Genomic DNA, 25325 nt, shown 5'->3' with positions numbered 1-25325 from the left:
AGGGAAACACGGGGTGATATCTTATTAAAGTGTAACCTTCTCCTGCTCCACTACAGAGGGAAACACGGGGTGATATCTTATTAAAGTGTAACCTTCTCCTGCTCCACTACAATAGGGAAACACGGGGTGATATCTTATTAAAGTGAAACCTTCTCCTGCTCCACTGAAAATAGGGAAACACGGGGTGATATCTTATTAAAGTGTAACCTTCTCCTGCTCCACTGAAAATAGGGAAACACGGGGTGATATCTTATTAAAGTGTAACCTTCTCCTGCTCCACTACAATAGGTAAACACGGGGTGATATCTTATTAAAGTGCAACCTTCTCCTGCTCCACTACAATAGGTAAACACGGGGTGATATCTTATTAAAGTGTAACCTTCTCCTGCTCCACTGAAAATAGGGAAACACGGGGTGATATCTTATTAAAGTGTAACCTTCTCCTGCTCCACTGAAAATAGGGAAACACGGGGTGATATCTTATTAAAGTGTAACCTTCTCCTGCTCCACTACAATAGGTAAACACGGGGTGATATCTTATTAAAGTGTAACCTTCTCCTGCTCCACTACAATAGGTAAACACGGGGTGATATCTTATTAAAGTGAAACCTTCTCCTGCTCCACTACAGAGGGAAACACGGGGTGATATCTTATTAAAGTGAAACCTTCTCCTGCTCCACTGATAATAGGTAAACACGGGGTGATATCTTATTAAAGTGTAACCTTCTCCTGCTCCACTACAATAGGTAAACACGGGGTGATATCTTATTAAAGTGTAACCTTCTCCTGCTCCACTACAATAGGTAAACACGGGGTGATATCTTATTAAAGTGTAACCTTCTCCTGCTCCACTCAAAATAGGTAAACACGGGGTGATATCTTATTAAAGTGTAACCTTCTCCTCCTCCACTACAATAGGTAAACACGGGGTGATATCTTATTAAAGTGTAACCTTCTCCTGCTCCACTACAATAGGTAAACACGGGGTGATATCTTATTAAAGTGTAACCTTCTCCTGCTCCACTGATAATAGGTAAACACGGGGTGATATCTTATTAAAGTGTAACCTTCTCCTGCTCCACTACAATAGGTAAACACGGGGTGATATCTTATTAAAGTGTAACCTTCTCCTGCTCCACTACAATAGGTAAACACGGGGTGATATCTTATTAAAGTGTAACCTTCTCCTGCTCCACTGTTAATAGGTAAACACGGGGTGATATCTTATTAAAGTGTAACCTTCTCCTGCTCCACTACAATAGGTAAACACGGGGTGATATCTTATTAAAGTGTAACCTTCTCCTGCTCCACTACAATAGGTAAACACGGGGTGATATCTTATTAAAGTGTAACCTTCTCCTGCTCCACTACAATAGGTAAACACGGGGTGATATCTTATTAAAGTGTAACCTTCTCCTGCTCCACTACAATAGGTAAACACGGGGTGATATCTTATTAAAGTGTAACCTTCTCCTGCTCCACTGATAATAGGTAAACACGGGGTGATATCTTATTAAAGTGTAACCTTCTCCTGCTCCAGTGTTAATAGGTAAACACGGGGTGATATCTTATTAAAGTGTAACCTTCTCCTGCTCCACTACAATAGGTAAACACGGGGTGATATCTTATTAAAGTGTAACCTTCTCCTGCTCCACTGATAATAGGTAAACACGGGGTGATATCTTATTAAAGTGTAACCTTCTCCTGCTCCACTGTTAATAGGTAAACACGGGGTGATATCTTATTAAAGTGAAACCTTCTCCTGCTCCACTCAAAATAGGTAAACACGGGGTGATATCTTATTAAAGTGTAACCTTCTCCTGCTCCACTACAATAGGGAAACACGGGGTGATATCTTATTAAAGTGAAACCTTCTCCTGCTCCACTCAAAATAGGTAAACACGGGGTGATATCTTATTAAAGTGTAACCTTCTCCTGCTCCACTACAATAGGGAAACACGGGGTGATATCTTATTAAAGTGAAACCTTCTCCTGCTCCACTGTTAATAGGTAAACACGGGGTGATATCTTATTAAAGTGTAACCTTCTCCTGCTCCACTACAATAGGTAAACACGGGGTGATATCTTATTAAAGTGTAACCTTCTCCTGCTCCACTGTTAATAGGTAAACACGGGGTGATATCTTATTAAAGTGTAACCTTCTCCTGCTCCACTCAAAATAGGTAAACACGGGGTGATATCTTATTAAAGTGTAACCTTCTCCTCCTCCACTACAATAGGTAAACACGGGGTGATATCTTATTAAAGTGTAACCTTCTCCTCCTCCAGTGTTAATAGGGAAACACGGGGTGATATCTTATTAAAGTGTAACCTTCTCCTGCTCCACTACAGAGGGAAACACGGGGTGATATCTTATTAAAGTGAAACCTTCTCCTGCTCCACTACAGAGGGAAACACGGGGTGATATCTTATTAAAGTGTAACCTTCTCCTGCTCCACTACAATAGGTAAACACGGGGTGATATCTTATTAAAGTGTAACCTTCTCCTGCTCCACTACAATAGGTAAACACGGGGTGATATCTTATTAAAGTGTAACCTTCTCCTGCTCCACTACAGAGGGAAACACGGGGTGATATCTTATTAAAGTGTAACCTTCTCCTGCTCCACTACAGAGGGAAACACGGGGTGATATCTTATTAAAGTGTAACCTTCTCCTGCTCCACTACAATAGGGAAACACGGGGTGATATCTTATTAAAGTGTAACCTTCTCCTGCTCCACTGTTAATAGGTAAACACGGGGTGATATCTTATTAAAGTGTAACCTTCTCCTGCTCCACTACAATAGGTAAACACGGGGTGATATCTTATTAAAGTGTAACCTTCTCCTGCTCCACTGTTAATAGGTAAACACGGGGTGATATCTTATTAAAGTGTAACCTTCTCCTGCTCCACTGTTAATAGGTAAACACGGGGTGATATCTTATTAAAGTGTAACCTTCTCCTCCTCCAGTGTTAATAGGTAAACACGGGGTGATATCTTATTAAAGTGTAACCTTCTCCTGCTCCACTACAATAGGTAAACACGGGGTGATATCTTATTAAAGTGTAACCTTCTCCTGCTCCACTGTTAATAGGTAAACAGTAACACGGGGTGATATCTTATTAAAGTGAAACCTTCTCCTGCTCCACTGATAATAGGTAAACACGGGGTGATATCTTATTAAAGTGTAACCTTCTCCTGCTCCACTCAAAATAGAGAAACACGGGGTGATATCTTATTAAAGTGTAACCTTCTCCTGCTCCACTACAATAGGGAAACACGGGGTGATATCTTATTAAAGTGAAACCTTCTCCTGCTCCACTGAAGATAGGGAAACACGGGGTGATATCTTATTAAAGTGTAACCTTCTCCTGCTCCACTGTTAATAGGTAAACACGGGGTGATATCTTATTAAAGTGTAACCTTCTCCTCCTCCAGTGTTAATAGGTAAACACGGGGTGATATCTTATTAAAGTGTAACCTTCTCCTGCTCCACTGTTAATAGGTAAACACGGGGTGATATCTTATTAAAGTGAAACCTTCTCCTGCTCCACTGAAAATAGGGAAACACGGGGTGATATCTTATTAAAGTGAAACCTTCTCCTGCTCCACTGAAAATAGGTAAACACGGGGTGATATCTTATTAAAGTGTAACCTTCTCCTACTCCACTCAAAATAGGGAAACACGGGGTGATATCTTATTAAAGTGTAACCTTCTCCTGCTCCACTGTTAATAGGTAAACACGGGGTGATATCTTATTAAAGTGTAACCTTCTCCTCCTCCAGTGTTAATAGGTAAACACGGGGTGATATCTTATTAAAGTGTAACCTTCTCCTGCTCCACTGTTAATAGGTAAACACGGGGTGATATCTTATTAAAGTGTAACCTTCTCCTGCTCCACTGTTAATAGGTAAACACGGGGTGATATCTTATTAAAGTGTAACCTTCTCCTGCTCCACTACAGAGGGAAACACGGGGTGATATCTTATTAAAGTGTAACCTTCTCCTGCTCCACTGTTAATAGGTAAACACGGGGTGATATCTTATTAAAGTGAAACCTTCTCCTGCTCCACTACAATAGGTAAACACGGGGTGATATCTTATTAAAGTGTAACCTTCTCCTCCTCCAGTGTTAATAGGGAAACACGGGGTGATATCTTATTAAAGTGAAACCTTCTCCTGCTCCACTACAATAGGTAAACACGGGGTGATATCTTATTAAAGTGTAACCTTCTCCTGCTCCACTGTTAATAGGTAAACACGGGGTGATATCTTATTAAAGTGAAACCTTCTCCTCCTCCAGTGTTAATAGGTAAACACGGGGTGATATCTTATTAAAGTGTAACCTTCTCCTGCTCCACTACAGAGGGAAACACGGGGTGATATCTTATTAAAGTGTAACCTTCTCCTGCTCCACTACAATAGGTAAACACGGGGTGATATCTTATTAAAGTGTAACCTTCTCCTGCTCCACTGATAATAGGGAAACACGGGGTGATATCTTATTAAAGTGTAACCTTCTCCTGCTCCACTACAATAGGTAAACACGGGGTGATATCTTATTAAAGTGTAACCTTCTCCTGCTCCACTACAATAGGTAAACACGGGGTGATATCTTATTAAAGTGAAACCTTCTCCTGCTCCACTGTTAATAGGTAAACACGGGGTGATATCTTATTAAAGTGTAACCTTCTCCTGCTCCACTACAATAGGTAAACACGGGGTGATATCTTATTAAAGTGTAACCTTCTCCTGCTCCACTACAATAGGTAAACACGGGGTGATATCTTATTAAAGTGTAACCTTCTCCTGCTCCACTACAATAGGTAAACACGGGGTGATATCTTATTAAAGTGTAACCTTCTCCTGCTCCACTACAATAGGTAAACACGGGGTGATATCTTATTAAAGTGTAACATTCTCCTGCTCCACTACAATAGGTAAACACGGGGTGATATCTTATTAAAGTGTAACCTTCTCCTGCTCCACTGATAATAGGTAAACACGGGGTGATATCTTATTAAAGTGTAACCTTCTCCTGCTCCACTGATAATAGGTAAACACGGGGTGATATCTTATTAAAGTGTAACCTTCTCCTGCTCCACTCAAAATAGGTAAACACGGGGTGATATCTTATTAAAGTGTAACCTTCTCCTGCTCCACTACAATAGGTAAACACGGGGTGATATCTTATTAAAGTGTAACCTTCTCCTGCTCCACTACAATAGGTAAACACGGGGTGATATCTTATTAAAGTGTAACCTTCTCGTGCTCCACTGTTAATAGGGAAACACGGGGTGATATCTTATTAAAGTGAAACCTTCTCCTGCTCCACTACAATAGGTAAACACGGGGTGATATCTTATTAAAGTGTAACCTTCTCCTGCTCCACTACAATAGGTAAACACGGGGTGATATCTTATTAAAGTGTAACCTTCTCCTGCTCCACTGTTAATAGGTAAACACGGGGTGATATCTTATTAAAGTGTAACCTTCTCCTGCTCCACTACAATAGGTAAACACGGGGTGATATCTTATTAAAGTGTAACCTTCTCCTGCTCCACTGTTAATAGGTAAACACGGGGTGATATCTTATTAAAGTGTAACCTTCTCCTGCTCCACTACAATAGGTAAACACGGGGTGATATCTTATTAAAGTGTAACCTTCTCCTGCTCCACTACAATAGGTAAACACGGGGTGATATCTTATTAAAGTGTAACCTTCTCCTGCTCCACTGTTAATAGGTAAACACGGGGTGATATCTTATTAAAGTGTAACCTTCTCCTGCTCCACTGTTAATAGGTAAACACGGGGTGATATCTTATTAAAGTGTAACCTTCTCCTGCTCCACTACAATAGGTAAACACGGGGTGATATCTTATTAAAGTGTAACCTTCTCCTGCTCCACTACAATAGGTAAACACGGGGTGATATCTTATTAAAGTGTAACCTTCTCCTGCTCCACTACAATAGGGAAACACGGGGTGATATCTTATTAAAGTGTAACCTTCTCCTGCTCCACTACAATAGGTAAACACGGGGTGATATCTTATTAAAGTGTAACCTTCTCCTGCTCCACTGTTAATAGGGAAACACGGGGTGATATCTTATTAAAGTGAAACCTTCTCCTGCTCCACTGAAAATAGGAAAACACGGGGTGATATCTTATTAAAATGAAACCTTCTCCTGCTCCACTGAAGATAGGGAAACACGGGGTGATATCTTATTAAAGTGAAACCTTCTCCTGCTCCACTGAAAATAGGAAAACACGGGGTGATATCTTATTAAAATGAAACCTTCTCCTGCTCCACTGAAAATAGAGAAACACGGGGTGATATCTTATTAAAGTGAAACCTTCTCCTGCTCCACTGAAAATAGGAAAACACGGGGTGATATCTTATTAAAATGAAACCTTCTCCTGCTCCACTGAAAATAGGGAAACACGGGGTGATATCTTACTATCTTATGTAAATGAATCAAATAATCAATAATTATTTAAATGAAGCATATTAATTACATGTGTGGTAAACTTACACTAGCCCTATCCAGAGAACGTTGTGTTTGCCCGGGAATTCAGTCTCCAGTCTCTCCCTTATAATGTTATTGTGCCGTACTGTTGGTATCACAGCCAGGTCCCATCCAGATGTAGTACCAGTGTTCATAGCCAGACAGGAATCCCTACACACCAGACGAGTAGCTATGTGTCTGTCATTGCAGTACTCGTACTCTAGTTCTGAGAGGACAGAGTGTCAACTCAAATTAGGGGAGATGGAATGTTAACTTTCACAGTTTAAATTATATCCAGTTTAAGTTAATGAAAAGGTGGAGTTTACACCTCGTCTGTAGGTTGCGAGAACAGCGTAGGCATTGTTGAAGAAGTGACAGTTGGTTAGTGTTGGGTGTCCCCGCAGGTAGTTCACGTAACCGCCATCTCCAAACTCAGTCCCGTAGCTGATGTGGTTTTTTAAATTTTAAAACCCATGTTATTTTAAACCAATTTAGTGAACAAGAATTAACCCGGGACCGCAGCAACTGATTAAATTATCAGCTACAGCAGTGTAGTTACCACAGCAGTGTAGTAACCATAGCATTCCAAGTACAACATTGAAATGTGGACTAATCTTGGAAATCATACGATGAATAATGAATATTATTATATCGGGTCTCAATAAGAGGTCTCGACTGCCTAGGCATCAAACCTTGGCAATCGGTAATTTTCCTCTGGCCCGGAGTCAGCTGACCCTAGGGACCAGAGGATAAAGACGTAGAGACTGTGTGTATCTACAAAAGTGGATGTTTTTACAAGAGACAGGGCTTGCAATGCAAGGGAAGAAAATATTAGTATTATTATTATATAGAAGCATTATGTAATGGAGGTAGGAGGAGGGGGGGGGGGTAGGCTCACCTAGCTTTAACACGAAGAGTTGTCTCTGTGTATCCCACAAGTAGCATGGAATGAGGTTTGTTTGCTACAGCACATTGCTCATCCACAAAGTTGCCTGTTGATAGCAATTAATTCTCAAATTAGTTGGCTTTCAGGAATATACAGAGCTTGTTTTAATAATTGTAAAATAACTATTGGGATTTTGTGTAAAAATGTGGAACATAACCTCCAGAGTAATCAAACAGATCGTCGCTAATGACGAGTCCCATAGCAACTGGGGAGTCCAATAATCCTTCCATCAGACCTAGCTCAGTCTTCTGCAGAGGCTCGTAGTCTTGTATCCAAATCTTATCCAGAGCATTGTTCTTCATAGTTTTTATGTCCTCAGTAAACAGGGCAGCCGTTGTCTGAAAATTTAACCGGCGTTTTTAGCGACACGCTAGACTTGAATTATGTATAAAAACTAGGAAATTGAACGGTAAGAATAAACAGCTTAGCTGATTATAAAATAGGGTTATTACTGAAAGCCATTTTATATGATCTATACAACTGCCAATCTATTATCTAGGGGGGGGGGGGGGGGGGGGGGGGCTTCTGCTTACAATCCCCAGTATAAGGGTAGTCCTCATAAGCCACCAGGTACTGACGCTCCTCAGTTACTTTGTAACCAGCGTTAGTAGTCCCCCCTGCGCAGCCCGAGTAACTGTAAGTACAGTCCACGAAATACTGCTGAGAGAAAGCTGTTGTGTCTCCTGTCAGCTGTCTGTTCAGTGCCTCCATTGTGCCGACCTGTTCAGTATTAATGAAACTGTAGCTAAGGGAAACAATGAAATATACGTTTTATTTAGTGAAGGCTGAGTACTTTTAGAAGGGGTAACTCTCAACCATTTATGGTTATTTTATTGTGTGGCAGGAAATATTTTATGACAATAATAGATGAGTAATGAGTAATGAGTAAGCACGGATATGTTTCACAGTTCTGAAATAAAGCGCAATATTACGTTTGGGAAGCTCCAACAAGCTCCACAACTGAATTGATTTCCGGGTGGAGTGAGTCCCACTTCCTCCTCCCAGTAATTCATCTCCTTCGGCAGCTGATCCTCCTGGCTAGATCGCTTCTGCACCTTCACGTAATCATATGTAGTATTCGGGAAATCATAGTTCCTCTCCGACAAGTGCACCGCAGTCTGCTCCCACTCTTCGTTATTCTGTGGAGTGTTTAGTGAACACGTGTACAGCGTTCAATGTGAAGTAGGTGTTATTATTTTGATTAAATTGCTGATTAAATTAACAAGGCAAGTGTTTAATTTTGGTCTCAAATCTGATGAGGTTTAAAGAGTGTAATATCTCCTCTAAGTACCACTATTGTACCACAACTGTTCCAGGGGCGTGCCCAGGGGGGGGGGGGGGGCGATGGAGGCGGTCGCCGCCCCCTTTTTGAAATGTTGACCTATAATTTTTTATCGAAAATTGCTTTTTATAGCAAAAAAATATTTTTATAAAAAATTTAAAAAAAATTTTCACAAAAAAATTAAACGACATCAAACACAAGTATTACTTTTTAAACATACGTACTAATTTCGAACTAATTGAATAAGGCCGTTATACATGCCTTGTGCACACATTTTCCATGGGATGGCTGCCCTAATTCTAGGTAGCCACTCCTTCATGGATGGGAGGGAATCGAAGAGGCTCGTGACCCATGAGGCTCGAGATCCAATGAATCGTTGTAACCGTCAACTACCGTCACAACTCAACAAGTACGAAATGATAATTTCCCTAATATTCATCAATTCTTAATAGTTAATACTTACATACATCTATAATCATTTGTGATTAATGATCATTACGTTACTTAGTCCAGTATACAGTCAGAAATGGCAACACATTAAGAAACAGTTCAAGCTCAAAAGAGTCAAGAGATTAGTCATTAGTGATTAGAGAGAGGCAGATTAATATGGGAAAGAGGAGCTAAAGTATCTACTTTGATCTAGTATCTTCATGTACAATGTTAGATGACTGATGATATCCACTTGGCATCTAGGCTGATAAAGTTCAGAAATTTCTAATGACCAAGTGTGTATCAACTGTCTGAACCTTCTGTAATGATATCCTTAATCCTATTGGCTTAGCATATAATTCAGTCAAAAATTTTCCAGGGGCTGCGCCCCCGGGCCCCTGCCGCCACTCGCTTCGCTCGCGGCGGTAGCCTCTGTGCCGGCGCTTTGCGCCGACTACTCGCCTACCCCTTTCAAAAATCCTGTGCCCCCTGAACTGTTCTTACCATGACAGTGAAGGGGTTTAAACTCTCTAGCACTATCCCGCTAGTAGTTCTCTCCACTGACTCCACCGCTCGTTTAAAACGATCATATCTCTCACTGAAACGACAGTATCTGACTCGTGGTGCTGGTACTTGGCACCTGGCCGAGCTCTTTACAAGTAATCATTACAGACTATGGGTTTTAGAAAACCAGCATTTCTCATGTTCATTGAACGGAAGGTTTAAGACAAAGATAAAGCTCCAAAATTAGTTGGTAGCTTCGGTATGACAAGATAATATTATGATATAATATAATAAGATCTATCAGATCCAATTTCCAATATTATTATAAATTAATCATTGTCTGTAATTAAGAGGGTTATGAAAATACCTTAAATCACGTTTGTCACGGATGTTAACGTTCCACCTATCCAGAGTATTAGCGAACAAAGTGTCTCTTCTAATAACAACACCTCCCACTACAACAGACAGTAAGCCTAGAAGCAGGACTGCTGTCTGGACACGTCTCTCTTCTACCATCTGGTTACCAACTGATCGTCACTTGTAGACCGGGTGATTATGAAAACCTGATCAAACTGCTCGTTGGATCGGTGTAGAGCACATTGAAGTCTGGTGGGGAGGTGAGGCTTATTTTAGACACGTGACAGTGATAGGGTTTATTGGCCGGCTGTATTGATTGGTTAATTTCTGTCAGAAAATATGCCTCGCCTCCCAGTCTCCACCAGAATCCACAACTCTTGAGGATACACAATGAAGAACAACAATACAAAAATAAAGGTGTTTCCCTTGTCTCTTATATAGGGAGATTGAACTATTTTTCTGACGGAATTCCAAAACTGAACGAACCCTAATTACGTGTCATAGAATAATTAATCTATAACTCTATAATCTCATAAACTATTAACTAAGAAGATTATCCAAAAATACTTATTTTAGGTGGCTATCTGCTCCTATTTAAAATTCAAACAAGATAATGAACGATTTAATAGGCGAGTCTATATTATAATCCTTGTATTTAAATTTGATGACCTCAAATAAACATAGACATAGGGAAAACTTCAAATCAGGACTCAGGACTCAGGACAAATAATAAATTAAATAACGACCAAATGATAAATTAAATACCGAATTACTTACTTCATTAATTAAGGATCATATAAAATCAAGATTTCTAACGCATGGGAGTCAGTCATGTTATTATCTTTACTTCGAAGTCATTTTAACACATTATATAGTAGGTCTGTGCGGCTTCTAGTGATAATAGAAAATTATTAGTTTTCATGTCTTCAGTGAACGGGCAGCCGTTGTCTGAAAATTTAACCGGCGTTTTAAGTGACACACTTGAATTATGTATAAAAACTAGGAAGTTGAACAGTAAGAATAAACAGCTTAGCTGATTATAATATAGGGTTATTACTGAAAGCCATTTTATATGATCTATACAATTATTGAACCTATTGAACCTATTGAGAGGTTTAGAAGTAGACATCTTCGGGGCCATCACGCAATCTGCGGACCACCTCCTTGACTGCACATTACGTAAGAATTATTATAAAGGTTATGTTTATATAGAAACAAGGAGAGTAACTTACATATTTAGGCACTTTCCTTGTACCTATCGAGAAGTTTTTCTGGAAACTACTTTTGTTCATGTTTCATGCTACCCTGATCATTATAAGCCGAAAATACTTTTTCGGTCCGTACCTACATTCGGAAGGCTGTGGATGTGATTAGTTCCATATAATTATAAAGAACGTGATATTTGGCCCTCGGATTTAAAGGAGAATGCGCAAATTTGGTCCTCAGAGAACTGGAATAATCGCGATTTGTCGCGAGGATCTGAGAAAATCGCGATTTGTCTCGGCAAACATCAAAAATCGCGATTTGTCGCGGAGAATGGGAAAAATCGCGATTCTGCACGTGCCGCGATTTCCTTTTGACCTTGCAATGTATCCAATAATATAGTGATTAATACTTTCAACACTACTGTATAACAAATAATTTGAGGCTCTAAGGATGTAGTTTTACGAAGATTTCAAGCCTTACGATGTGTGTTTCCCTTCGTGTCCAAAAGCATTATATAGTGATACTGATTATTATCGGTCCCAGCTAAAGATTCTACTAATATCGTGATTAATGTAACTTATACCCTTGAGAATGTCCCTACGTGTTCTGCCTTTCTGTAGAATTGATTTATTGAATTGCGACTTAATTGAAAGTTACATCAAGTTGAATGTAGGCGCGTGTTAGTTTCGGTCCTAACCCTATTTATAGTCAGTAACTATGTCAAGTTTGGAAATAGTTGCAACAACTTGGTACAAGACGTACTCTCATTAGACACGGACTGTAGTTCGAAAAACCCTAAAGTTGGACTCTGTCGAACTAGTGTACGCTAACTGGACTCATAGATCCCACAGACTGCGAGTAGTCTGTCATTATAGCTCAGGTTTTGAACTAAAGTACGTGAATCTAGCGACTTTCCGTTTGATCCGCTCAATGACTATCTTCGAGCATTTTTTACAATGCTATCGACACCGCGCAATTTCACTGTCATTTACAACTTTTAAAAGATAAAAATATCACCGCGCATTCTTCAGACCCTGTGTCGCTGTTCTAAATTTATGTCAAGAGATAAGAGTTATTTAAAATTCTTAATAGTACTATTTAAATTTGCTAATAGCATAATCATATTTTATACATTATTAATACTTTATACATTGTGTGCATATATTTATATTTGATTGTAATTAAAGATTTTAAGGCGTTAGTGCCGAGTAATGTCTTCGGGTAGTGCTCCTCAATCAATCGTTCTGATATTTCAGAATTCCGGTGAATTATGATTTCTGTGTCCTGCAATTACTTAATTAGATCAAGTCCTTAAAATGATGTTAGAATAAAAGGTGAAACAAAGAACTATAATTATCTCCAATTAGTGAATGAGTGACCTACTGACTAGGTGCCTAGTATTGCCACCCCTCATGCCTCTTCTAGCATGGAAACCTCTTGATAACTCGTGATCGTGTTACGTGTGGAGATGTATCAAATGTTGTGTCTTAATGTTATTTAGTAATAAATAGTAAACATCAGATTTAAAATATAGAAATCAAAATGAGGCAGTTTAGTGAGAAGAGACAGTGTTGGATGGTGAAATGTGGTATTGTATTTCTAATATTGTTACGTGAAACTAGTTTCTCTAGTCATTTCTTTCATTAGTTAGTTTTTTATACGTGAAAGCTTTACAAAAGGCTAAGAAAGTGGCAAAATATTTCACTCAAATAAAATTTCCCCGAATTTTTGGCTCTCTTTTTTCGATTCACTGAAATATTTGAGCTAAGAAAATAAATGGGTGAAATTAGGGCTAAACTATGCCTTTAAACATGAGTGTAATTCTAAGTTAATAAAAATAAATTTAATCCGTGTCAAGAACCCTTAACATACATCTGACGTGAGGATAGATTAAGTCTTTAAAGTTGACGGTAAACGTAATTTTAAAATATGTAACTGGTGTATCATGCAATGAGGGGTGGATGTAAATAGTTCGATACAATCTCAAAATAATTTACACTCTACTCTCCGTGACAACTACTCTAAATTTTAGCGCATTTTCAAATTCAGAATCGTTGCTGATATTCTAAGAGATGCTCAATACTGTGACCCGAAAAATATACCACAAATTATGATCTAAGATAGTTAACATAGTTTCATATTTCCAAGGTTTCCTCCGGTATTTCAGTCAGATCAGAATTAACTTTAGGTTCCACGACCCGGACCGGACGGCCGGACGCACAACGTAATCCATTGAGCTGTCACGAAAAGAAGGAATATGTAATCTGGTATGTTTTTCTCATGTATATCGTATAGTTTAACTGTATCCTAATATCCTGATATTGACATTAGTGAAGAATGACTGCCATGACTCTGATCTTAATAATTCAGTTCAAAGGAATACAGTAGAGTCCAGTAGTGAACCAGTAGAGTCCAGTAGTGAACCAGTAGAGTCCAGTAGTGAACCAGTAGAGTCCAGTAGTGAACCAGTAGAGTCCAGTAGTGAACCAGTAGAGTCCAGTAGTGAACCAGTAGAGTCCAGTAGTGAACCAGTAGAGTCCAGTAGTGAACCAGTAGAGTCCAGTAGTGAACCAGTAGAGTCCAGTAGTGAACCAGTAGAGTCCAGTAGTGAACCAGTAGAGTCCAGTAGTGAACCAGTAGAGTCCAGTAGTGAACCAGTAGAGTCCAGTAGTGAACCAGTAGAGTCCAGTAGTGAACCAGTAGAGTCCAGTAGTGAACCAGTAGAGTCCAGTAGTGAACCAGTAGAGTACAGTAGTGAACCAGTAGAGTCCAGTAGTGAACCAGTAGAGTCCAGTAGTGAACCAGTAGAGTCCAGTAGTGAACCAGTAGAGTCCAGTAGTGAACCAGTAGAGTACAGTAGTGAACCAGTAGAGTCCAGTAGTGAACCAGTAGAGTACAGTAGTGAACCAGTAGAGTCCAGTAGTGAACCAGTAGAGTCCAGTAGTGAACCAGTAGAGTCCAGTAGTGAACCAGTAGAGTACAGTAGTGAACCAGTAGAGTCCAGTAGTGAACCAGTAGAGTCCAGTAGTGAACCAGTAGAGTACAGTAGTGAACCAGTAGAGTCCAGTAGTGAACCAGTAGAGTACAGTAGTGAACCAGTAGAGTCCAGTAGTGAACCAGTAGAGTCCAGTAGTGAACCAGTAGAGTCCAGTAGTGAACCAGTAGAGTCCAGTAGTGAACCAGTAGAGTCCAGTAGTGAACCAGTAGAGTCCAGTAGTGAACCAGTAGAGTCCAGTAGTGAACCAGTAGAGTCCAGTAGTGAACCAGTAGAGTCCAGTAGTGAACCAGTAGAGTCCAGTAGTGAACCAGTAGAGTACAGTAGTGAACCAGTAGAGTCCAGTAGTGAACCAGTAGAGTACAGTAGTGAACCAGTAGAGTCCAGTAGTGAACCAGTAGAGTCCAGTAGTGAACCAGTAGAGTCCAGTAGTGAACCAGTAGAGTCCAGTAGTGAACCAGTAGAGTCCAGTAGTGAACCAGTAGAGTCCAGTAGTGAACCAGTAGAGTCCAGTAGTGAACCAGTAGAGTCCAGTAGTGAACCAGTAGAGTCCAGTAGTGAACCAGTAGAGTCCAGTAGTGAACCAGTAGAGTCCAGTAGTGAACCAGTAGAGTCCAGTAGTGAACCAGTAGAGTCCAGTAGTGAACCAGTAGAGTCCAGTAGTGAACCAGTAGAGTCCAGTAGTGAACCAGTAGAGTCCAGTAGTGAACCAGTAGAGTCCAGTAGTGAACCAGTAGAGTCCAGTAGTGAACCAGTAGAGTCCAGTAGTGAACCAGTAGAGTCCAGTAGTGAACCAGTAGAGTCCAGTAGTGAACCAGTAGAGTCCAGTAGTGAACCAGTAGAGTCCAGTAGTGAACCAGTAGAGTCCAGTAGTGAACCAGTAGAGTCCAGTAGTGAACCAGTAGAGTCCAGTAGTGAACCAGTAGAGTCCAGTAGTGAACCAGTAGAGTCCAGTAGTGAACCAGTAGAGTCCAGTAGTGAACCAGTAGAGTCCAGTAGTGAACCAGTAGAGTCCAGTAGTGAACCAGTAGAGTCCAGTAGTGAACCAGTAGAGTCCAGTAGTGAACCAGTAGAGTCCAGTAGTGAACCAGTAGAGTCCAGTAGTGAACCAGTAGAGTCCAGTAGTGAACCAGTAGAGTCCAGTAGTGAACCAGTAGAGTCCAGTAGTGAACCAGTAGAGTCCAGTAGTGAACCAGTAGAGTCCAGTAGTGAACCAGTAGAGTCCAGTAGTGAACCAGTAGAGTCCAGTAGTGAACCAGTAGAGTCCAGTAGTGAACCAGTAGAGTCCAGTAGTGAACCAGTAGAGTCCAGTAGTGAACCAGTAGAGTCCAGTAGTGAACCAGTAGAGTCCAGTAGTGAACCAGTAGAGTCCAGTAGTGAACCAGTAGAGTCCAGTAGTGAACCAGTAGAGTCCAGTAGTGAACCAGTAGAGTCCAGTAGTGAACCAGTAGAGTCCAGTAGTGAACCAGTAGAGTCCAGTAGTGAACCAGTAGAGTCCAGTAGTGAACCAGTAGAGTCCAGTAGTGAACCAGTAGAGTCCAGTAGTGAACCAGTAGAGTCCAGTAGTGAACCAGTAGAGTCCAGTAGTGAACCAGTAGAGTCCAGTAGTGAACCAGTAGAGTCCAGTAGTGAACCAGTAGAGTCCAGTAGTGAACCAGTAGAGTCCAGTAGTGAACCAGTAGAGTCCAGTAGTGAACCAGTAGAGTCCAGTAGTGAACCAGTAGAGTCCAGTAGTGAACCAGTAGAGTCCAGTAGTGAACCAGTAGAGTCCAGTAGTGAACCAGTAGAGTACAGTAGTGAACCAGTAGAGTCCAGTAGTGAACCAGTAGAGTCCAGTAGTGAACCAGTAGAGTCCAGTAGTGAACCAGTAGAGTCCAGTAGTGAACCAGTAGAGTCCAGTAGTGAACCAGTAGAGTCCAGTAGTGAACCAGTAGAGTCCAGTAGTGAACCAGTAGAGTCCAGTAGTGAACCAGTAGAGTCCAGTAGTGAACCAGTAGAGTCCAGTAGTGAACCAGTAGAGTCCAGTAGTGAACCAGTAGAGTCCAGTAGTGAACCAGTAGAGTCCAGTAGTGAACCAGTAGAGTCCAGTAGTGAACCAGTAGAGTCCAGTAGTGAACCAGTAGAGTCCAGTAGTGAACCAGTAGAGTCCAGTAGTGAACCAGTAGAGTCCAGTAGTGAACCAGTAGAGTCCAGTAGTGAACCAGTAGAGTCCAGTAGTGAACCAGTAGAGTCCAGTAGTGAACCAGTAGAGTCCAGTAGTGAACCAGTAGAGTCCAGTAGTGAACCAGTAGAGTCCAGTAGTGAACCAGTAGAGTCCAGTAGTGAACCAGTAGAGTCCAGTAGTGAACCAGTAGAGTCCAGTAGTGAACCAGTAGAGTCCAGTAGTGAACCAGTAGAGTCCAGTAGTGAACCAGTAGAGTCCAGTAGTGAACCAGTAGAGTCCAGTAGTGAACCAGTAGAGTCCAGTAGTGAACCAGTAGAGTCCAGTAGTGAACCAGTAGAGTCCAGTAGTGAACCAGTAGAGTCCAGTAGTGAACCAGTAGAGTCCAGTAGTGAACCAGTAGAGTCTAGTAGTGAACCAGTAGAGTACAGTAGTGAACCAGTAGAGTCCAGTAGTGAACCAGTAGAGTCCAGTAGTGAACCAGTAGAGTCCAGTAGTGAACCAGTAGAGTCCAGTAGTGAACCAGTAGAGTCCAGTAGTGAACCAGTAGAGTCCAGTAGTGAACCAGTAGAGTCTAGCAGTAACACCTCCCAGTAACTAGTAGTAGTAGAGTATGCATTAGTAGTAGAGTATGCATTGTCTTGCAAGCTATAAGCTGCTAAGCTAATGTGTAAGAGTGTATTGTGCAGGTTTTGTCTGTACAACCTTGGAACATACGTCAAAGTCATTGCTCAAAAGTCATTGCTCAATAGTCATTACTGATTGATAAGTTGATAGTCAAATGCCCGGCCTCTGATTGGTTAGGCAGGTTACTTGAGACAATGGGTCAGAGCGGGCTACAGTAATACACTACTAATACTAGTAGCTACATTAATAGCTACTTTCTTACTCTTGATCTGACCAACAATATACTCTAAGTGTTATTTCTAAAGCTTCATCCTCAGTTTTGATAGGCAGCAGGGGTTGCATCCCTAGCTTCAGCCTTGTAGTGTACAGGGGTCTCTGTTGCAGCCCTAGCTTCAGCCTTGTAGTGCACTTGATGAGCCTGTGATATCCTGATGTCTAATTCTACCTTCATTACAAATTCATTACCACCCAAACTGAACAGTGTACCTCGCCCAGAACTCCATGTGAAGTGTAGAATGAACAGTGAACATCTGGTGTAAGAAGTAGTACTATACTATATACTACTACAGTCTGCAGTCTTTACACACGATGTGACTCAACTTTCACACTTGAGTGTTTTTCACTTGTTCATGTTGTGAAATATATGAGTTCAATGATAACGTCACGTGACGTGCAGTGTCTCCCTGATTCTGTCAACAACTTTAGCGCATTCGTGTATAATGTACTGTGTATAATGTACTGTATATGGTGTACCGCGTATGGTGTAATGTGTATAATGTACTGTGTATAATGTACCGTGTATAATGTACAGTGTATAATGTACTGTATATAATGTACCTTGTACCGTGTATAATGTACCGTGTAGCGTGTATAGTGTACCGTGTATTTAAATGTACCTTGTACCGTGTATAATGTACCGTGTATAATGTACCTTGTACCGTGTATAATGTACCGTGAATAATGTACCTTGTACCGTGTATAGTGTACTGTGTATAATGTACCTTGTACCATGTACCGTGTATAGTGTGCAAAACCTCACCTTTGTCCACAACACTTCTACTTTACATTTCCCGATCCTGCGTCTTTATATTCACATAATATTACACTAATCACACCTTCACATCTATATTCAAATGTTTCTGTAACTATATTCAGCGGGGCCGTGTGCATTATTCACTACCGTTAGTAATATTCAATAGCACTGCAAATAGTATGTGTTACTCTAGTTAGCGAAGGAAACGTCTGTTACTTTGTGTTGTTTCTGTGTAGGTTTAGTGTTGTCTGCAGCTGTTAACTATCCCCCTTGTATGGGAGATTGAAGCAGTATTACCTCCGAGTACTACTGATTTTACACTGCAGGTTCTTATTTTGTAATAGTTTTGTAGCTTCCCATTTACTTTTCTTGTTAGCCCAGAGTTTTTAAAGTGTCTGCTGCATTATGAAACAGAACGTCTCGACCAATGTAGAGAATGTTATGGGGTGCCCGCCCCGGCCAATCAGTGACTGTTTGTCCACCTCGTCAAATTGGGAGGTGGTTAATATCCATTAGTCACGGATATTTCAGATCCTTGCATTTCTCAGCGTTTTGACTGTTCTTTGACTGTTCTTGTCACATGAGATCGAAACTTTCTTAAATCAGATGGTTCCCAAAGTTGGTATTACGCAAAAATAATCGTAGCATGAAACTTTGAAAGGGAGTGAGCTATTTTTATCTAGTGTAGGTCTTTACACTTCCCACGCTTCAAATCTCTGAACCGGTCATTCAGCTTCCTTCGCTAGCCCGCCACTTGTTACACATCACACTTACAAACTCGAATCAGAATCTCTGATTGGACGGTTGCTGCCCACGTGGTTAGTTTGTGAGCTCCTGATTGGACGGTTGCTGCCCACGTGGTTAGTTTGTGAGCTCCTGATTGGACGGTTGCTGCCCACGTGGTTAGTTTGTGAGCTCCTGATTGGACGGTTGCTGCCCACGTGGTTAGTTTGTGAGCTCCTGATTGGACGGTTGCTGCCCACGTGGTTAGTTTGTGAGCTCCTGATTGGACGGTTTCTGCCCACGTGGTTAGTTTGTGAGCTCCTGATTGGACGGTTTCTGCCCACGTGGTTAGTTTGTGAGCTCCTGATTGGACGGTTGCTGCCCACGTGGTTAGTTTGTGAGCTCCTGATTGGACGGTTGCTGCCCACGTGGTTAGTTTGTGAGCTCCTGATTGGACGGTTGCTGCCCACGTGGTTAGTTTGTGAGCTCCTGATTGGACGGTTGCTGCCCACGTGGTTAGTTTGTGAGCTCCTGATTGGACGGTTGCTGCCCACGTGGTTAGTTTGTGAGCTCCTGATTGGACGGTTTCTGCCCACGTGGTTAGTTTGTGAGCTCCTGATTGGACGGTTTCTGCCCACGTGGTTAGTTTGTGAGCTCCTGATTAGACGGTTGCTGTCCACGTGGTTAGTTTGTGAGCTCCTGGTTGGACCGTTTCAGCTGTTAACCGGCGACTATCTTGCTTGCCACAGCACACTGCTAGAACTACTACTATAGAGTATAGTCGGTACCCACCTTACAGTTACAGTTATCATGTTAGTTAGATCACCCACCTGCGCTGCACCCTACTCAGATACCCTACTCCTCTACTCAGATACACCACTACTATATATATATACTACTACTACTATTATACTCACTACTCAGATCCTTCTCGTTGTCTTGTTCGTTTTCAGTGTTCAGTAAAATATCAATGCACAAGGATCAATGGCAAAATAAGCCCATTTTTAGAAGTTCTGAGTGGTGTACCACAAGGAAGCATCATTGGGCCTATATTATTTAGTATCTTCATAAATGACATCATTTATGCCTGTAACCTATCTAAGCCCTTTCTATTTGCAGATGATGGTGCACTATTCTTTGATCAAACCTGCAGAAGCACATTTATAAACATGAAAATAGAACTTATGACAATCTTTAAATGGCTCAGTGTAAATAAATTATCACTCAATGAAACGAAGACTGAATTCCTAATGTTTGATTCTGTTGATAAACATGATGAATTAACCATTGAATGTGATGAGGTAACTTTCACAATCAAGGAGTGCAAAGAGACAAAATATCTTGGCCTCATTCTAGATAGTAAATTAAACTTCAAAAGCCATGTAGATTATATTATTAAGAAGGTCATGAAGAGAATTGGTGCCATGTATAGAAGTAAAGCACTGCTACCTATTAAATATAGGAAAATGTTTGCCAATGCACTCATGTTGCCACAATTCGATTATTTAGACACGATCTATTGTAGAGCTGGCAAGACAAAACTTGCTGAACTTGACACTCTGTACAAAAAGGTAGCCAAAATAGCTCTCAACGTTCCACAAACAGAGAGCAGCCTTAATGTTTATAGAGACATGAAATGGTTACCACTCCATCTTAGACGACAACTCCATCTGTCAAATTATATGTTTAGAATCATCCATGACAATTGTCCTACAAACTTTATGAACAAATTTAGTTACATATCAGGAGGTAGTAGGAGCGGCGAAAGCTGCAACCTATATGTTAATAGATCAACATCACATAAAAACTTTCAATACTTGGGGGCAAAATGTTGGAATAATGTTCCAACAGATCTACGAAATCTGCCCGATGTTAAAAGCTTAAGTGATTCGTATAAGAAACAGCTACTCTCATCTATAACAACAGACCCTAATTATACCGTCGACAATTCATATGACAAATTTTACACTGCAATCTTAGTCGACGATAACTAAGTATCTTCTAATTCTTTTAAATCTGAGGCATATATAATTGATGTATCGAAAGGATTTTCCCTTTTTTTACCACCTTACCATTTTGATTGATTTTGCACATGACTGACATGTTTTAACTGGAGAAAGGGTTCGCACAGTGGTAGTTTTATAAACCACTTTTAATTTATTGACCTATTATACCTAGTGGTAGTTTTATAGACCACATTTAATTTATTTACTTATTATACTTAGTATTTATTTTTGGTGACTGTATCACCCAGTTTTAACATTTGATAATTGTACAGTTTATTGACGACACATTGACTGAATGTTATTTTATATTCTAATTTATATTCTAGATATTTTATTTATTTTTCAACAGACGACAACTTCCTGTTTTTTCTTCTATATTAGTTACTCATATCTCTTTTACAGACTTTTTTACAAGGACATAGACAGATGATACTCACATTAGGCATTCATTATTGCATCTAAATTATTTCACTTGCATTAGGTTTAGAAATTTATTCTCTGGTTAACAGATTTCAAATGTTTAATTAATTTGTAGTATGACAGTAAGGTATATAAGAAGTTATTTAATTTTGCTTGGGCTATTATATTGACTATTGAGGTTTAATGATGATATGGAATTTGAATTCTATATAAATTTACACTATGTGGTTGGGGCATTTTGCATAGTAAATATGGTTACTACTCCTATATATCATATTATTTGATTGGTATTCGATTTCTGATTATTTCTCTAGGAATATGATTATTATATCTCAATTTGGCTTTAGGTAGGGTGCCCCGCTAAAAGAACTGGATTCTTCCAGGAAGCATCCCGTGCACAGACCTTGGTCTACATATATATTAAATTATTAACCATTCATTCTGTATGTGCACGAAAATTTATTTCAATCAAAAACCCTAACAGTCACACTATCTATACTCTATGTAAGTCAATAACTGGACAATAAATGCTATTATGACACATTGTGTAAAGCTATTGATTAGCTCATCCGGTTATTGTTATAATCTGTTCGGCTCTGCTCACTGCTCACTGGTCATGGTGCGAATGTGAACTAGTCATAAGTGTTGATGACCGCTAGATAAAAATAGCATTAAACAGTAAGTTATTTTATGACAAACATTTTACATCTAATAACACTTACCAATTGTTTAATGCTTGTCTGTAAACTATTTCCAACTTTAACTCCTGTTCATCTTCCAAAATCCCTATCAAATTTGTTTTGGAGTGTAGTGTTATAGTCTGTGTAGTGTTACTTGTCTACTATAGAGAACACAGTGAGTCTAACTAACTAACACACGCACATGTCATATTCACATTATACACAGTACATACAAACACACTGGATCGTACTGTTACCTAACACTGTTAGGTAACACTCTACACCTCCCCTTTTCTACCTTCTACACAACCTCCCATTTTCTAAGAAACAACACCCACCTTATATTAACATACCTTACCTAACATTCTCATAACTCACATACCTCAATCTGCACCAGCTCACACAATACATCATAATAGTGTTGACAGTATAGTATCGTTTAGATAGATAGAACTATTTCACCTCATTTCCTGGTATTTTATCTGCATTATCGTTTTGTTTTCATCCAGGTTAACCTTGATGAGTTGTTTAGACTTTTTGATGTGCGCTGGTCGAAATTTTGCGATTTAATGTCTTCAGGAGAAACTCGAAAATATCCGGCTTTTGGTTTTGAACTTCAGTTCATTGTAAGTTCAACATGACGATTATAATACAGGAAGATAATAATATGAAAATATAAATGTTATGTCATTGTCATTAGGTCATTAGGTCAGATCCATGAAGGCTGCAGCGCTACGATGGTTTTATTTACAGCCGGGGATTTGAGTTTGTTAGTCGCGAACTGCAACCGTTCTTTGTTCATAATTTAGTAATTTGTTGATTCGTTCGTCATTAATGCTTTAATGTACTGCTGGAGTAACCTACTTACGTTCTTTGCTGTTAAACGTTGCTTTATTCTCATAGTCATAGACCGTATTTTAGTTTCAGACCACCTGTTGTAATGTATGCACGTAAAATATGCGTCCAATTTTCCGGCCTGGCAATTTTAGGACATTACATGGTCAGGTTAATTCGCTCGAGCACTGGATTACAGCTCACTTTGTCTATGAATTTCTCCAAACTGCGAGCCTTAGTAGTTGTGATGTCACTTGACTGAATCTGACCAATAAGGGAGCAGTATTCCCAAACTGACCAATAAGGGAGCAGTATTCCCACCATTTGTAGAGCCTGCGTCTCGTGATGTTGTATTGTTGTTGTGTTGAAGTTGGGTGGTGGTTGTTAGTGTACTCTCACGGTGTAGATTACTGGGATTATCTACGTAGATTACTGGGATTATCTACGTAGATTACTGAGCTCTGAACTAGTAACTACCGGCCAGTTTAGTACCTTACATTTAAACTCAGGCTAAGTGACTCAGCTAGATTTAGTAACCTGGGTTCATGATGGCTTGATGGATAATAGATATAATATATATTCATGAAATGGTAATAGTTGTGTAACTAAGTTTCTACCGTATTGAATATTGATATACCCTTAACCTAATTGTGTGCCAATATCTCCTACTCTCTTGTATTATATTACACAGTCACCCACCACAAGCGTACGAGGTCTGAATCTGGTTAAATGAACCTTCCTCGAAATGTAATGAGAATAGGTCTAGTATAATTCGTGTAATTATTTTTACATATCTTATCATGTTTGCATATTTCCATCCGTCCAATGCAAAAAATGTCTGATAAGAAACTACAAAAAAACATGAATCCACACCAAATATGGGAATTGCGGACGGGAAACTGATACTCAAATTTACATTCAACTCTGGTATTTTTCTTATCAGTTATTTTTATACGGCTACATGTAATATTGTAGAAGTTTGTACAGTTTGTACAGAGCGAGTATACGCTGACAAGGACGCAAACTTAATATGTACGCGGTAACCAATAATAGTATCCAGCAAATCCGAAATTAGAAAACATATTGTGATATGTAATTGTTACACAGCTAAGGTGTACACGTAGTCACGTAGTCACGTACTGCCTCCCTCCCCCCTCCCAGGATATCCGATATAACACAAACATCCTCCACGTTAAACTACAGATAGCAAGCAGGTCTTTAATCACACTTACCGCTCATGCTTGCTTTTGGCACTCTGCCTGTCCACCAACACGACTCACTACCAGCCAATCAGAGAGCGGCATCATGGTCACGTGACATATAACAACCAATCAGAGAGCGGCATCATGGTCACGTGTCGTGTAACAACCAATCAGAGAGCTGTGTTGAGGTCGCGTGAAATGTTCTTTAGCCAGGTTGTTAAAGTTGCCCGCCGGACGTTTTAAAGAGTAATTGTGACGTCACACACGACTTCGTTCTCTCAGTGGGAGTACACATTGTCAGCATTGTGTGTCACATTATTTATAGCTCGCATTATCCTCAATATGCTGACTACTCAGGGAGCTCCTGAGAGCCATCTACTTATCAGTATATTGCAAGATAAAAACTGGCAGCCAATCAAAATAGGGCATGATAAAAACATGCCAATCAAAATAAGGCAAGCTAAAAAACATGCCAGTCAAAATTAGGCGAGATTAAAAACAGCCAGTTACCGCAGGACATTAGGAATAGCAACCGTACTTTCAAAACACAGCAGGATAGCAACCGACCAATCACAATTCAGCAGGATAGCAACCGACCAATCACAATCCAGTATGATGTCGCAGGAGCTCTCTGCTATGATCTAAGGAATGAGTTAAGCTCCCCGCTAAGTGTTGAAACAGTAATGTGCGTGCTTTGTCACAGCAGAATGTGCTGCTACTGTCGGGAGGCATTGCACGTGCTCTATGTTTTGACACGTGACATTGCACGTGGGCGTATGTTTTGACACGTGACAGTGTTTGACACGTGACAGTGTTTGACACGTGATGGCTCTTATTCGGTTGCTGGGTGGTACAAGATAGTATGTTACTAGTCAGGTTATTGTCCGTGTATCACCTCCCCGCAAGTAGTAGTAATATTATGTTTTCTTATTATTATTAACTCTCGCTGTCTGATAATTACTGATGATTAATATATTTACTGATAATTAATATATTTAGGTATTTTGTAAACTACGTACTGTAATATTTCACTGTTATTTTTTAGCTCTTGTAAACTGTTTTCCGTGTTTTTTGTGTGAGTCTGGAGTAAAATGTTGTATTATTTAACGCTTTTTAACATTGTTAGGTTATTTGACACTCGTTATAAAGGTAGAGTGAGCACTCTTGTCTCTTGTTACTTAATATACTTGTTATTGTGGACGTGTTAGTTTAAATTTAACTTGTAATATAACAATAAAGCAGACTGTAAGAAACAGTAAAGCAGATGTAATAGTAACAAGACTTTACTAGTAACCTAACACGTGACTCTCTGCGGTAAGATAGGAACTTAGGAATGTTAAGAAGCTAGACCAGTGTTTCACTCTGTGTTCATTACCAGACCTTATATCATGTTTCTCTCTGCCTTCTT

General features: G+C 40.0%; 1 protein-coding gene across 4 annotated transcripts in view; it reads left to right on the top strand.

Annotated features, from left to right (window-relative positions):
- Nucleotides 1-25325, top strand: part of LOC134822096 (F-actin-monooxygenase mical2b-like) — a 176776-nt gene that overhangs the window by 37307 nt on the left and 114144 nt on the right. For 2 of the 4 annotated variants that reach the window (XM_063832993.1, XM_063832990.1), the window contains exon 1: nucleotides 11660-11677. The exons of 1 other annotated variant lie outside the window; for it this stretch is intronic. The gene's annotated coding sequence lies outside the window, so the exon portion shown is untranslated. Of the gene's footprint in view, nucleotides 1-11638; nucleotides 11678-25325 lie in introns of those variants that run through there. One more of the 4 variants, XM_063832992.1, reaches the window with a different exon arrangement.

The sequence above is a fragment of the Bolinopsis microptera genome, chromosome 10 (assembly GCF_026151205.1).
Source record: "Bolinopsis microptera isolate Bmic1 chromosome 10, MBARI_Bmic_1.0, whole genome shotgun sequence".
Taxonomy (NCBI): domain Eukaryota; kingdom Metazoa; phylum Ctenophora; class Tentaculata; order Lobata; family Bolinopsidae; genus Bolinopsis; species Bolinopsis microptera.
This window is presented reverse-complemented; position numbering and strand designations above follow the sequence as displayed.